The sequence below is a fragment of the Berghia stephanieae genome, chromosome 7 (genome assembly GCF_034508935.2).
Source record: "Berghia stephanieae isolate SIO BIC M18660-M18661 chromosome 7, UCSD_Bste_1.3, whole genome shotgun sequence".
In the NCBI taxonomy this organism is placed as follows: Eukaryota; Metazoa; Mollusca; class Gastropoda; order Nudibranchia; family Aeolidiidae; genus Berghia; species Berghia stephanieae.
Genome location: NC_088366.1, coordinates 47159315 through 47175138, shown reverse-complemented (window position 1 = coordinate 47175138; position 15824 = coordinate 47159315). Strand labels below are relative to the sequence as shown.

The 15824-nt window shown below is 38.7% G+C and overlaps 1 protein-coding gene across 1 annotated transcript in view; it reads right to left on the bottom strand.

Moving 5' to 3' along the window:
- Window positions 1-15351, bottom strand: part of LOC144977392 (uncharacterized) — a 72925-nt gene extending 57574 nt beyond the window's left edge. The window contains exon 1 of the mRNA XM_078922557.1: window positions 15200-15351. The gene's annotated coding sequence lies outside the window, so the exon portion shown is untranslated. The remainder of the gene's footprint in view (window positions 1-15199) is intronic.
- Window positions 15352-15824: the final 473 nt, after the last annotated feature.

Below are 15824 nucleotides of genomic sequence, written 5' to 3'. Positions count from 1 at the left end.
TGTTTTTAATTAATGTTTTTTGTTTGTTTGACTAGCAAAATAGGTCGTTTTGTCTAAAAACCAAGGTGCACATCAGGACACGTCGCTCTAAATGCAATAAGTGATCCAATGTTGATGCTGGTGACGACTATAGTAGAAGTAGTAGTATTAGTAGTAGCAGCAGCCGTGATTAAAATAAATAAATAAATATCATAACAATAATAATAATAATAATAATAATATAATAATAATAATAATAATAATAATAATAATAATAATAATAATATAATAATAATAATAATAATAATAATAATAATAATAATAATAATAATAATAATAATAATAATAATAATAATAATAATAATAATAATAATAATAATAATAAAATAACAATATAAATAATAATATGTCACGGCATGAAATGATAATATAACCCGTCTGCAGAGACGCCAACTTTAAATTTGGGTCACAGGAGTTTCAGACACCACTCGTAGGAATTTCAATGCCGAAAGAAGAATTTCCGCACACAAGAAAAAGGAATTGGAATGGTATTTGGCATTGTGTTTACATATTGTATAGATCTAGTTCTAAATAGATATCTGTTAGAATTATATTATAATACATAAACACATTGCCAAATACAATCCCAAAGTTTCCTTATTTCAAATGAAGTAAATCGCCAAAACGCGATGCTAGAGATTGTAGTACTGGTGGTAGTGGTAGTCAGGAAGATGTGGTGTTGGTGGTTGTAGTAATAGTAGTAGTGATGATGAAGATGTGATAATGGTTGTTGTTGTAGTAGTAGTGGTAGTGATGATGATATGATGGTGGTGGTGGTTGAAGTAGTAGCTGTAGTGATGATGATGTGATAGTGGTATAGTGGTTGTAGTAGTTGTGGTTGTAGTAGTAGTGGTCGTGATGATGATGTGGTGCTGATGGATGTATTAGTAGTGGCAGTGATGATGATGATGTTGTAGTGGTGGTTGTAGTAGTTTTAGTAGTAGTAGTAGTAGTAGTAGTAGTAGTAGTAGTAGTAGTAGTAGTAGTAGTAGTAGTAGTGGTAGTGATGATGATGTGGTGGTGATGGTGGTTGTAGTAGTAGTGGTATTGATTATGATGTGGTGGTGGTGGTTGTAGTAGCAGTGGTAGTGATGATGATGTGGTGGTGATGGTGGTTGTAGTACAAATGGTAATGATGATGATGTGGTAATGGTTGAAGTAGTAGTGGTAGTGATGATGATGTGGTGGTGGTGGTGATTGTAGTAGTAGTGGTAGTGATGATGTGGTGGTGGTGGTGGTTGTAGTAGTAGTGGTAGTGATGATGTGGTGGTGGTGGTGGTGGTTGTAGTAGTATTGGTCGTGATGATGATGTGGTGCTGATGGTTGTAGTAGTAGTGGTAGTGATGATGATGATGTTGTTGTAGTAGTAGTAGTAGTAGTAGTAGTAGTAGTAGTAGTAGTAGCAGTAGTAGTAGTAGTAGTAGTAGTAGAAGTAGTAGTAGTAGTAGTAGTAGTAGTAGTAGTAGTAGTAGTAGTAGTAGTAGTAGTAGTAGTAGTAGTAGTAGTAGTGGTAGTTGTAGTGATGATGATGTGGTTGTGGTGGATGTAGTTGTAGCAGTGGTAGTGATGATGATGTGGTGGTGGTTGTAGTAGTGGTGGTGGTAGTGATGATGATGTGGTGGTAATGGTGGTTGTAGTACAAATGGTAGTAATGATGATGTGGTAGTGGTGGTTGTAGTAGTAGTGGAAGTGATGATGATGTGGTGGTGGGTGTAGTAGTTTTAGTGGTTGTGATAATGATGTGATGGTGGTTGTAGTAGTAGTGGTAATGATGATGTGGTGGTGGTGGTTGTTGTAGTAGTGGTGATGACGATGTGGTGGTGGTGGTGGTTATAGTAGTAGTGGTAGTGATGTTGATGTTGTTGTGGTGGTTGTAGTAGTAGCGGTAGTGATGTTGTAGAGGAGGTTGTAGTAGTAGTGGTAGTTGCAGTGATGATGACGATGTGGTGGTGGTGGTGGTTGTAGTAGCAGTGGTAGTGATGATGTGGTGGTGGTGGTTGTAGTAATAGTGGTAATGATGGATGTTGTGGTGGTGGTTGTAGTAGTAGTGGTAATGACGATGTAGTGGTGGTGGATGTAGTAGTAGTAGTAATGACGATGTAGTGGTGGTTGCAGTAGTAGTTGTACTGATGACGATGTGGTGGTGGTGGTTGTAGTAGTAGTAGTAGTTGTAGTGATGATGTGGTATTGGTGGTGGTTGCAGTAGTAGTTGTAGTGATGACGATGTGGTTGCGGTGGTTGTAGTAGCATAGGTGGCGGTAGTGATGAAGATGAGGTGGTGATGGTGCTTGTAGTAGTAGTGGTAATGATGATGAAATGGCGGTGGTTGTAATAGTGGTGGTAGTGATGATGATGTGGTGGTGGTGGTGGTGGTTGTAATAGTGATGGTGGTAGTGGTAGTGATGATAATGTGGTGGTGGTTGTAGTAGCAGGTGTGGTAGTGATGATTATGTGGTGTTGGTGGTTGTAGTAGTGGTAGTGATGATGGTTGTAATACTAGTGGCAGTGATGATGATGTGGTGGTTGGAGGCCGGGGGGGGGGGGTACCCTTGGAACAAATTGACCTCACCGGAATTTGACGGAAGTGGCGCTGAACCCGGAATTTTTTACTCCAGACTGGAGTTTTGGCATCACTGCCGACTGGTGGTCATGGCAAAAGTGTGGAACAAGAACCCAAAAGATGGAAGCAAGAACAACTAATTTTACGTTGCTGTTCTAATTAACCAAATCTTAACGGCAGTGCTCTTGGAAAAAATAATTACGGAACTATTCAAAATTTGGCCAGAAGACTCGTCCTTCAAAAATTGATCGATTTAAGTGACCCTCATCTTGGCGGAAACTCTCAAAATTCTGGGACTTGAAGGAAGACTTCGCGGCGTCTCAGATTTGAGAGTTTTTGGCAAGACGAGGGTCATTTAAATTAAATTGATCGATATTTGAAAAAGGAGAATTCTGGGCAAATGCAAATGTTAAAATACATGTTTTTTGTTTTGTTTTACTCCAGCGTACGGACTTCAATTGGTTAAATATTAATTTGAACACTGATACAAAATGAAACAAAGAACTTTACACTTTGACAAAAAAACAAAAAAACAAACCACCATCAAAGTAATAGTAAAACCAATTACAACCTATTTTGGGTTTAAATAACGATTAGAATATTATGAGCCATGCGCGAATGGATGAATGAATGACGGACAAAACCTCCAAAACCAAATAATATCATCGGACAACAAAGCAACCACAGTGCCGCAAATCAAATAGATTTGATGAGATCCAAATGACGAGGATGCCTGATAAGAGATAAGGGTAGAATTTCACCGGCCGTCAAATGACAGAGGACTGCCATCGACCGTCAACACAGAATGAAGTCGAAGTGCGGCAGGGCCGACTGCTGACAAGCAGATCATCGCAGTTTAAAACTGCATAACTTTCGAAAACACACACAGATATATATATATATATATATATATATAATATATATATATATATATATATATATATATAGAGAGAGAGAGAGAGAGAGAGAGAGAGAGAGAGAGAGAAGATTGTGAGTATACGCATGTGAGAGAGAGAGAGAGAGAAAGAGATAGATAGAGAGATAGATAGATAGAGAGAGAGAGAGAGAGAGAGAGAGAGAGAGAGAGAGAGAGAGAGAGAGAGAGAGAGAGAGAGAGAGAGAGAGAAAGAAATCGACCAATTTCACCACCATGTCTTCTAATGTGGCGTCAAATAGAAAGATTTGACGGTTCAAGGGGAAGAGGGGGAGGGGTAAAAGAGTAGAGAAATGTAAATTAAAAAAAAAATAAATAAAAAAAAAACCCAATGCCACACACATGGAAAGACTTAATCGAGCATGAGCTTTAAATCAACAATATTATACGTATGTACAAGGAGATTGACGGAGACAGCAGACCAGTGCAAAATCACCTTTAGTGTTATCATTACATTATTATCAAGACGGCTCGTGGGACGGCACCGCCCCCTTTGACTGGCGGCGCTGTTGGAGACAGACGACCAAGACTTCCAATGATTTGAGCAGACGACAGGTGGCAAACGGGGAACACAAGAGTCGTCACCATTTCTACTTCCTTTTCTTTTATTTTCTCCAATATCTTCTTCTTTATGATATTTTTTTTTTTTACTTGTTTCGCCATTGTGTTCGTATGTAGCTACTCCACGACTGCAGAGCGATCGTGAGCCCCACGAGCATCCATCCGTGACGTGCGCAAAACTAAGATAACGTATGAATTAAAAAAATATAACTAGAGACTGTGGAGACAAACAGTCGCCGCGTGCGAAACGAAAAGAGAGAAAACAATAAAATAAAATAAATAAATTTCGTCCAAAGAAATACAATTTCTCAGCAAAACTAGTAGAGGCACCAGTGCGGCTATGTGATCTAGCGGTTTTTCACTCGCATTCGGATCTGAAGGTCATGGGTTCGAGCCTCGCTCGGCACATAGTTGAGTCCTTGGAAAAGGCTCTTTACTCACATTCCCTCATTCGTACTCAGGTGTAAAATGAGTACCTGGCCGTTAACAGCGTTGTCTTTGTCTGAAAAAATTGCAATATCGCCTAACTGGCGTCATTTCCCGTCCTACATGTTAAATGTTGCTGTTGTCCCATTGCAAAGCGCTTTGAGCACGTTTAGTGGATATTGTGCTATATAAAAGCTACATTTGTTTTTAATGGCTGGCTAAAAACAACAACAATGAGAGAGAACTATTTTCAAAGGACTCAACTATGCGCAGAGCGAGGCTCGAACCCAGGACATTTCAATCCGAAAGCTAGTTTGTTTGTTTCTAAGGGTTTTACGGCGCTTGCAACACATGTAGGTTATATCAGCGCCAGTAAAAAGGAAGAAAATGGGAAAGTAAAAAGTTCTAGAATTACAATTAAAGCACCCAAGAAAAAGTAAGACATAGGAATGGGAACAAATAGGGATCAGATGTAGCTTCCAAAAGCACACCACCAATGTACTTAGTTTGAGATCACCTATGTCTCATCCAGACACAAGCACAAAATCCAACAAAGAGGAATACACTCAAATGCTTACATTATACATTCAAAATAACAAATATAATAATACATGACAGAGAGATAATTTACAAGGAAAAAAATATAATCTCCCAAAACAATAACTATGCATTTGACTGATTCCCTCCCAGCAAGGACTCCGGCCAGGGCCAGGACAAAACCAAGTAATCTCATTCCAAGACAAAGACAGAAAGCATGTTGGAAAACAGATATAGTTGGATAGAAGACACAGTATGTACCCCCTTGCCCACTATGGGAGGTCAGGAACCCCACCCTGGATCCGAAAGCTAGTGTCATACCACAAGACCACATAGCCTCTTATCCGAACCAGCGACCACCTGAGCAGACCACATAGCCATAAAGAGTAATCCTCACTAATTTCTACTTTCTATCAATCAGCAGACTGTAAAACGTTCAAGGTTACAAATAGTTTTGTGTTGGTACTGGTTGTAGGAATGATGATGATGCGGTGATCGCGTTTGCAGTAGTGGTGGTGGTAGGGTTGATGATGATGATGATGTGGTGGCAGTTGTAGATGAAGTAGTGGGAGGAATGATCATGTGGTAGGTGGTAGTAATTGTAATAGTTGTAGTAGGAAGATGATGTGGTCGTGGCGGTTGTAGCGGTGGTGGGTGGGAGGGATGATGATGCGGTGGTGGTTGTAGTAGAAGTGGGAGGGATGATGTGGTGATTGTATCAGTGGTCGGAGGGATGATGATGCAGTGGTGGTTGTAGTAGCAGTGGGAGGGATGATGACCTGATATCCCTTTAATTTTAGCACTTGTCATGATTTTTTTCTTCTTTTATTTTTATGCATGCAAAGAAACACAAAATTGCAAGAATAGATAGGTGATGGGAGGTGAAATATGCGAATGCATGATAGCATTTTTCTGGAGACTGTGGCTATTCAGACTCCAGTCTGAACAGTCTTCCATGGCTATTCGGACTAAACTCAAATGCAAATGTGCAATCTACAAGTTATTCAGACTCGAGTCTGAATAGCTTCCTGTGGCAGTATAGTATTTGTTGTTGTCTTTCAATTTATTTGAATTAATGATAATTACGTTGATGCAAATGAAAATAACAATAATGATATAGAAATTATCAACCAGTAGTCTGTACCCGCTTTATTTGATGAGAAAGACAAAATCATTGTGTGGTTATGTGGTATGACACTTGCATTCAGATTGGAAGGTCCTTGGTTCAAGTCTTGCTCTGTGCACAGTTGAGCCATTGGAACAGGCTCTTTACTTAGACACATTCTCTCACCGTACTCAGATGTAAAATGAGTACTTGGCTGTTAACAGTGTGTCTCTCAGGCCTGTAAACGATTCGTGAAAAAATTGTCGGAACTTTTTGAACACGCAAAAATAGACACAACAGGACAAAAATATGGATTAATAAACACAACACAGACATGACACATCAATTGACTAGTCAAATCATGTCACTTTCCCCTACTTATTTATAATGAGATCCTTATTTTATGGTACCAAAAAAAAAAAATCCCAATTATTTGAGGGCCCAGGTCTGAGTTAGTTGTAGTTGTAAAATGAAAGGAAGAGAACAATTCCTACCCTTTTGAAGGATGTGTATCTCGTGCTTGACACGGGAAGCTGCATATCTTCGCTCCAGTTTGTGTTAAATGTTTACGCCGATACTTTCGTTTATTTGGATTAATTCTTATAGAAGAAGAAGACGATGACGACGACGACAACAAAGAAGAAGAAGAAGAAAAAGACGACGAAAAAAAAGAAGAGGTGGTGCAGTCTTGTGAGAGCTTTCAGAGAGCTTTCGAAGAAGAATATATATTTTGAAGAAAAATAATCATTTGAAATGATTTCGCATTTTTTTCCCCGTCTCACATCCGGACGGAACCAATAAAATATAGAGAAAAAGATATGCATGAGTGTCGGTAGCAATATAGAAACAATCCGGTCCGGTTCGACACACTTCTGTGCGTGCGTTATTTACTGACTAGGTGTGTGTGTGTTAAGACGACTCGCACAAACTTCGTGACCCTCTCTCGCTGGCTGTGGCACAGTAGCCAGGCAGTGAATGCATCCACGTCTAGCGGAGCGTGTAGGTGGCATGATAATATTATTATAGCTAACATTATAGACGATGAAATTTGTTTTGTCTTTGATGCGACAAATAATTTTTTTGTTTTGTTTTGTACTTTTATGTCGGCATTTGGAACGGAATAAAATCTAATTTTTTCGAGGAACGAAATAAAAGTATTTTATATTCTTTTTTATTGGTTATGTTCTTTGACGTTACGAATTTTATTTTTACTATTATTTTTTTTTAAATATTAGCACTTATAGAACAAAATCGTACTGTCGGAAATCCGACAATAGACGGAAGATTTACAGGCCTGGTCTCTGTCCACAAAAATTGTAATAGTAATATCGCCCAACAGGCGCCATGTCACATCCTACATGTTAACTGTTGTTGTTGGTCAGGGACCCCTTGTAAAGTGCTTTGAGCACTTATAAAAAACTCAAGAAAGCTCAAGATTGATCATTTGGAAGTCGGGTAAGAACTAAAAAAGGAAAAAGTCAAGTCCCTTCAAAAGGAACAAAAGTCAGTCAAAGTAACTATGGCCTAAAGAAAAAACTTTTCTAACAACTTTACAGATCTGAACAACTGTGTATAGGGTTGTCATATTGGGATTTAAGCATGCAGTGGCAGTTTCCAGTTTCCTGTGATATTTGTGCCTTCCGGCCCTGCTGCTCTGTCTTCGGCGTGCTGTTTTTCAGGATTTGCTTCCTTAGCCTTTGACCATCCAAGGTCTGTCCACAAGGCAGTGGCGGTTTTGCTTCAGAATGTCCTTCTCCTAGATCGATTGCGGTCCCCTGTTAGCGAACTCGATCTGTCCGGAGTGTCCTTCTCTTAGATGGATTGCGGTCCCCCGTTTACGAACTCCATCTGTCCGGGTTTTTGTTCGGAGTGTCCTTCTCTTAGATGGATTGCGGTCCCCCGTTTACGAACTCCATCTACCCGTGGTATCAGGGTTGAATTTGAACACAAACACATTGACCGAACGCTGAACTCCAGTAAAAAGACATTATGTACTTGGTTTACTTCAGCTTAGCAAGTGATTGGAAAATATACTGAGGGTTTATAACATTCCTGAATTTCGTATATCAATAAACGGAAAATTGGCAACCTTGGTGGATGAAACGGTGCCAGAAAAATACAAGACAACCCCCCCCCCCCCCAAAAAAAACAAGCCTTCATGGATATCCGCAACCATTTCATACACACTTATTCAGATCTTTATCTAACACCTTTGCCTGCTCCCATATTTCTTAATTTGATATTCAACAACTTAACATGATGTCCAAATAAATACATATTTTGACAGTGACAAAAATTTAGGCAAAAATCCGTCTTCAGTCAGAAAAAAAAAACCCAAAAAAAATTCACCTTTTATATAGCGCAATATCCACTAATCATGCTCAAAGCACCTTGCAAAGGGTGTCACTGATCAACAGCAACACGTAACATATAGAACGAGACATAACGCCTGTTAGGCAACATTACAATTTGCTTCCGACAGAGACAATGCTGTTAATGACCAGGTACTCATATCATTTAACAGTTTAACACCTGAGTATGGTGAGAAAATGTGTGTAAAGAGCCTTTTCCAAGGACTCAACTATGCGCAGAGCAAGGCTCAGACTCAGGACCTTCCGATCCGAAATCAAGTGTCATACAACAAGACCATATAGCCACACATAAGGGGTATTAGCTGAGTCATATGGGCAAAACAGAATTTCTGCTGAACTCTTCTACTACTTCTATCAGTACCACCCTCTGCCCCACACTATGTCCTACCTGTGCTTAAGTACACACATTGAAGTTTGAGTCCAAATAGCCACAGGGGACTATTCAGACTCTAGTCCGAATTGCCACTTCGTTTTCTAGAGGGCAGAAATAACTGATAAGGACTGTCAGAGGGCCAGAGTTACTTGCAGCCAATTTCGACTTAAAAAGTGGCCAAATAAAACGTCAATATTACTAACGCTGTGGCCCCTGTGAAAACCGCATTGTATTGATAAACTAAACATATCGACTAAACTTGGAAAAAGTCTGTCATTGAATTTTTAAAAATTTAAATAAAAATTAACAAAAGTATAGAAACACGATTTTGGTCAAATTGGCAGTCTTGGCTGCAATACTCTGCATATAGAAAGTGCCGCTTTCCGTGCACGTAATTACGTGTATATGGATAGACTCAGTTCAATTTCGGTTTTAAAATGGCCCCACACAACCAAAAATTACATACAGTTTGACCTCCTTGAACAACTCCTATCAGTTTTGGTGATCAAGAAATTGCCAGGAAAAACATTGTTATAACAAAGTGACTATTTCTCCAAATGCTCGGGAAAATAAACTTGACTTCTATTTCTCCCAACGGTTTCTGTTCTCGAGATCTTTTGTCTATTTACGAGAGTGCGGGTATGATGAATGTGTAATTGCATTTTTGAAGATTTGTTTTGCTGATTGATGGTTGGGCGATCTGTCATATATTCCCACCTTCTTGTTTCACTTCTATCCTGAGTTTGTACTGCACTGACTCTGGTGTTGTACACATGAGAGTGTGCGCGAATGTGCATTCTTTGGAAGGTTTTCTTTTGCCGATAGTGAAACCATAGATGTATTAGAATATTTGAAAGTGGCACTAATTCATACAATGCTTTGAGAGGTGAAAAGATCTAGCTGTACTAAGTACTTAATGTGGGTGGGTGGGTGTGGTCTCCATGAGACTAGCTCAAGGGGTGTTTCTTTTCTTGTTTTGTCTTCTGTTCTAACCTTACTGTTGTTACACTTCTATCCCGAGTTTTTGCTTTCCTGTCTTTCAACCTCTGTTCACGTGTTGGGACTTAGTTTTTGTTTTTCAGGTCTACTTCTGCTCTCTCTTCTTTAGTGCAGAACCAAGCACACAGCCCTGGAGCGAAGTCGACACACCATTTTGATGGAGTATTCGTGATAGCAAGACAATTCCGCATCAACGACCCCCCCCCCCCCCCCACAACTCAAGCATCTCTTAGATAAAGATGTCTTTGTCAACAATAAATGCCTAAATAAACTCTAGCTTGACAATTCCACGAGAATTCCCTGTCCCCTCTTGAGCATTTACCTTTGCATCGACATTGTGTCTGTAACCCATAAGCGCTGTGAGAATAGAGTTATAAAATAGCCAGCACACGAATCTGACTAACCACTATAAATCAATTCCGATTAACCAAGGGAGGCAACTCAGAGCAACCGGAGTAGAAATAAGGTTCAAGTTTACTTTCTCGAGCGTTCAAAGAGAAATAGAGTCAGCTTTGTTATAATCAGAAATAATAGATAGCAATAGTTAACTCTTTTACCATTATTACCATTACAATTAACATTTGTATGACGTTAGTTCAGTTATTTATTGTAGGCATCCTTCCGTCTCAAGAGACAATGGTTTGCATCCGATATGGCTTTGGTCTCATCAGTCTTGTTGAGAGCAGCGACGGGTGTGACACAGCAAACCAATCCTTGCATGGCAGTCTCTATCGCAGTTGTTGCACACGTAGTTTGACTATGTGTTTGGATCTGCTGCCTCTCTTTCCTCCTTGCTCTCCTCTCCTCAAACTTCTTTCTCCTCTCCTCACCTCACTTCACTCCCTCCATCCCGCATATCTCCAGCTGCTGCAGTCGTCAGCAAGCGAGTTATTTATTATTATCTTTGAAAATGCAAGGTACACAGTGAATCAGCAGAGCAAAGGCAAAGAATATTAATGTTATGTCCATATTAAAATCAAATTCCTCAACTGAGTCTCAGTCGAGCGTGAATGTGAATGAATGACTCTGACAAGACAAGTCAGACAAGTGACAAGAAAGAAGAGTGAAGAGTCATAATCATAACAATAAAGAAGTCTGCTGACAATTATTTAAATTTAAAGTTAAAATTTAAAAAAAGTAAAGTTGGACAATAATAATATGCAGTGGCTATTTTCACAGTCCCGTAAAGATGGTTCTCGAGGCTATTTTAACAGTCATTATCTCGTTCAAACTTTGCCTTTGCGTTTAGGTCACAAAGCATTATAATAAATTATAGGTACAGGGAGACCTTCCATCAGCTACTACATCCCAATTATTCTTGATCTAAGAAGTTCTAGTAGGGGGTTTGGGAGGAGGAAAACATTTTTTAACTAGGCACATCATGCTTTGGAGTCTCTTGTATTGTATTGTTTGGTTTATTAGTAGGTACTTTGGTAAAAAATTCAAATTGGATTGAGCTCAATGAAACCTATATCATTTTAAAGTGCTTTTCAACACGATTCTAATGATACCAAAATTGTGAAAATCAGATAAGTAGAAAAAAAGTTATGTTAGTTTAAAGGCTGAAAAATGGTCTTCTATTTGCCTTTGTTATTTACTGACGGACTTTGTGACCTGAAAATTGTTGCATTTCCGGTAGTAACCACCATTTGGATTTCAAAACTGGTCTAAAATGGCCGCTAAGATTTGAGTAAGGATTTTACTGGAACGAATTTCATGGATGCGGTATACAACTTTGCCTGAATTTAATTTTATAAAAAAGTTAAGATGTTAAATAAGCGTGCCAGCATGAAATTTTGATTTACCAAGTTCTAATCTTTTAATTATCCAAAGCTAAATTATACCCTATTTTATCCATAATCAAAAGTTATACTAAATTGTCATTGATTTTAAAATAAACTACACCAAACGATAGAATAATTTCTCCTGAAGAAAATAAGACATAAATCATTAAAATCCATCCATAAACAAAAAATCTATGGAACTTTTTCTGAGACCCATCACTCAAAAGTCCAAAAAATCGGGTCACAGCCACTAGGCCATTTATCGGCTCCCTGCTGGAGGGCCAAATGGACGTTTACCAAAGTACCTATTATTAGCTTATCATAAAAATAAAAGTAAAAGCTTTATTTCTCGTCCTCCCTCTTGTCCTCTTAAAATGTTGAATCTTACATTGAGAAATCGTTCTCCTATTGGCTACCATTCTAATTCTAGTAGACTTTTTCTTGATTTTTACTTCTTTTTTTAAATATATATAGAGAGCTGAGCCGGTGTTACCAATACTTAGCTTCTATAACCAGGACAAATAATTCGTTTGGACAGAAAAATAAATAAAAACTTACCGCTTACCGTCAAAAGCAGTTTAGATTTGAAGATACATTTGTTTTCTATCAAAAAACATTCGGTACTAGACAATCCTTGATGAATTTCAAAAGTTGTGTTTGAAATTATATCCTAAATATTTTCATGATTCATTCCTCGCTAAATCGTGTGTTTTTCTCGTCTGACCCATAGGTTGGTGCCCCCTAGTGCCAGCCGCCTGCCGCGCAATAGCCGCGCAAAACAAAGGTTTTTTTAAAAGTTTATTGAGAAAAAGATACGGAAAAAAGTGTCCCTAGATAGGTATGCAATTTGGTGCATAAGTGCAGTAAAAATTGGTGCGCAAAATTAGTTCGTAGAGGATGCGAGACTGTGTGTGTGTGTGTGTGTGAGTATGTGTGTGTGTGTGTCTCTTTCTTTCTTCCTTTTTTTTTGGGAGTGCCTACGTACACGGTAACGGGGCATCTAGCCTCAGGATCTATGTACACGTAAACTGGTTTACCGTTGCAACATTCTGTCAGTGATGGTCCTCGCTGTCGTGACCGCGCGCGCTCGTGTGTGTGTGTGTGTGTGTATGAGTTGTTTTTTTTTAATCAAAACAATTTTAACCATTAATGGCGAGATTCCATCTTACACTCCCCAAACTCCAGATCTTAGTCTTAATGTTATCATTAAAAGACAAGCTTTGCGATTTATAGTTTAATTGAAGCCCGAGTCGAAATATACTCTTACTACTGCTCTCTTGGTGGAAACGATTTATTCTGCATAAGCAATCTGGAGAAAAAAATCAGTGTCATTGTAAAAGGTTAAAATTTCACGAAGTACGCTCCGTGAACACCGCTGTAACAATCCTTTGATCTACGTCATCAGGCAACCCATTGTTTCTTTCATCTTTACCCATTCCCCCTTACTCTCCCCCCATCCCCCCGCCCATCTCTCTCTCTCTCTCTCTCTCTCTCTCTCTCTCTCTCTCTCTCTGTCATAATGTTATCCCTTCCCCTTCCCATCTCAATGTAAAATGAAAACGTTCTGTTGTTTGCAGATACATGTATGATTGTTTTGTTTTCTCTCTCTCAGTAGGCTAGGATTAAAAACCAAGACATCAGGTAATGGGTGTCTAATGCCAAAGTATAGATTCTCTCTTTGGCCAATTTAGTCACGCATGTGGCAGTCCAGTTATTTACTATGTTCTGCCTATACCACACAATAAGTGGGATTTTGGGGGGTGGGTACGAAAGAAATCAAGGTCATAAGTAACCGTGCACAGGAGCTGTATAGGGAATTGGTTTCTGGGGGTCTTGCAAATACCAAATATTTTATGGAAAGCTTTTTCGAACTCCAAGACGTCTGGTTTGTTTTGCTATCTTGGAACAAACGAAACAGAGATGTCTTGATGTGTGGCCTAGTTGTCTGATTTTGTGACCTGGATGTAAGGTTTTGTGACTTAGATGTATCCTTTTGTGTGTGCAAGCCATGCGGGTAAGTACGGCGATAGCTTGCCAGTTGAGGAAAAAAAAAGGAAGAAGCAGCGTATCCGCATTTGAAAAACAAAACAAAAAAAAAAACTGAAAAAAACAAAACAACTTAACCTTTTAAAGGCGAATATCAATCTTACTTGGACCAAAAATAAAATCTTACCGTTTTCATCAAAAGACAAAAAACAAATTACAATTTAAAAACTTGAGCTTTTATATAGAGCAATATCCACCCAACGTGCTCAAAGCGCTTTTTATCAATATTCTTACTGCTCTTATGGTGGAAACGTTTGTTTTTTCTGCGTTAAAAAATAATATAAATGAAGACTATTATTTGAAAAACAAAAAAATCAGTGTCACTGGCAAAGGGTTAATTGCAGTACTCCTGCATCCAGTGAGACTCCTACGGCACTTGCTAATCATAAAAAAGGAAATAGCAGCAATCAACAATACTAAGGTGAAAAAAAAGAAGAAAAAAAAGGTGGGTAGGGGGGAAGAGCAAACCCAGTAGCAATGCAACCTTTGAGCGGCGAAATTCGATCTTTGACCTAACACCAAATCTTCTATCATCAAAAGACAAGTAACGGCAAAACTATTATAGACAATTGAAGTCCGAGTTGCGATAGTCTGACTACTCTCTTGGTGGAAACGCTGTATATCCCCGTTAACAATAATAAGATAAAAGCAAACTACTATCTAAAAGCAAAAAATTAGCTTCGCTGTTAAGGGGTTAAGAACACCTGCAACTGCAACTGCCAGCATCCTTGAGATGTCTACCTCACCAAGGTCACCAATCGACACGTCTCCCTCTCGTCCGCATGCACCCCCCCCCCCCCTCCACTCTCACGGTGGTGGTGGCGGCGGATAAAAAAGGCCTTTTTTTCTTTTATTCAATCAACTTGACTGCTGGTGGACCCTAGGCCTCTCTACAAGTCCAAGAAATAATACTCACTTTTTCTCTTCGCCAACGAAAATATCTACCCCCTACCGGTCTAATTATTTGTAGCAGACGACAAATTTCTCAAAAAGGTCACGTGACACTGTAAAAACAACACAGGAAGTCCATGAAAGCTTATTTACGACATTTCCTTTGAACCGTGTAAACAACAAAATTTCGTTTTCATTCGACTCAACGGGTCAGATTGGCCGGTATTTTTTTTAACGAACTAAAGTTCTGAAAAATCAAAATGTTTCTTAGAAAGTTGAAAGATGCTAGTTTTTGAAACAGAGGTAGGTTTTTAAAAAAAATCTTTATATTTTACGTGAATGCATGCTCAAGGCGAGTTGGACGTGCAGCGGAGGTTGGTCGGCCAAAGGCCCACCTCTCTATATATAACAGACGAGCAATACCAAATGTAAAAATAGCCACGAGAACCATCTCTCGGGACTGAAAGTAAAAATAAGCAACTGCGATAAATAATAGATAATAATATCCCTGCTGATAAATTGTCATTAGAATTAGATTTAAGAAACGACATGAAATCCGAACAAATCCTTACCTTCTCTTGGTTTTCAGTTCGGCCGGCATCTACGTGCCCATGAATTTTCAAAATGTAAACAGTCAACTGACACCGACAAACTCAAGCAACTTTCATGACTTTAGAAACGAAACTACTCAACATCGATGAAAGTTTTTAGTCCACATTGTGACGACTTAATTTAACTTTTTTTCCACAAAAGAAGCAGTTTTAGTATCGACTACAATGATGTTAAAATTGAAGTTTGACGATACCATTAATCGATTTATTATTAGAATTCGATTGTTGTTACGAAAACAAATTAAAATTTAAGAAAAAAAAGGACTCAAATAAATTACCAAAATTCATGAGGCATACGTTTCGACCATAACTCCTTAGTCAGCAAAATGGGCTAGACATGCAAATTGATAAAGACTCGATGCGTGAGTGCAAATGAGGATTTTTAAAGGGTCTTTAAGAATGGGCTTTAGATAACTATTAAGAAACTCTAAAGAAAAATGATTCAATGCCTTTTGGAATATATGTTTTGGAAGATTTCAAAAACGTCTTATCCTAAATTATACTTTAGAGAAGCATTAAACGTCAACATGACGGCACTGGTTGCCTTAAACCGAAGAAGAAGAAGAAGAAGAAGAAGAAGAAGAAG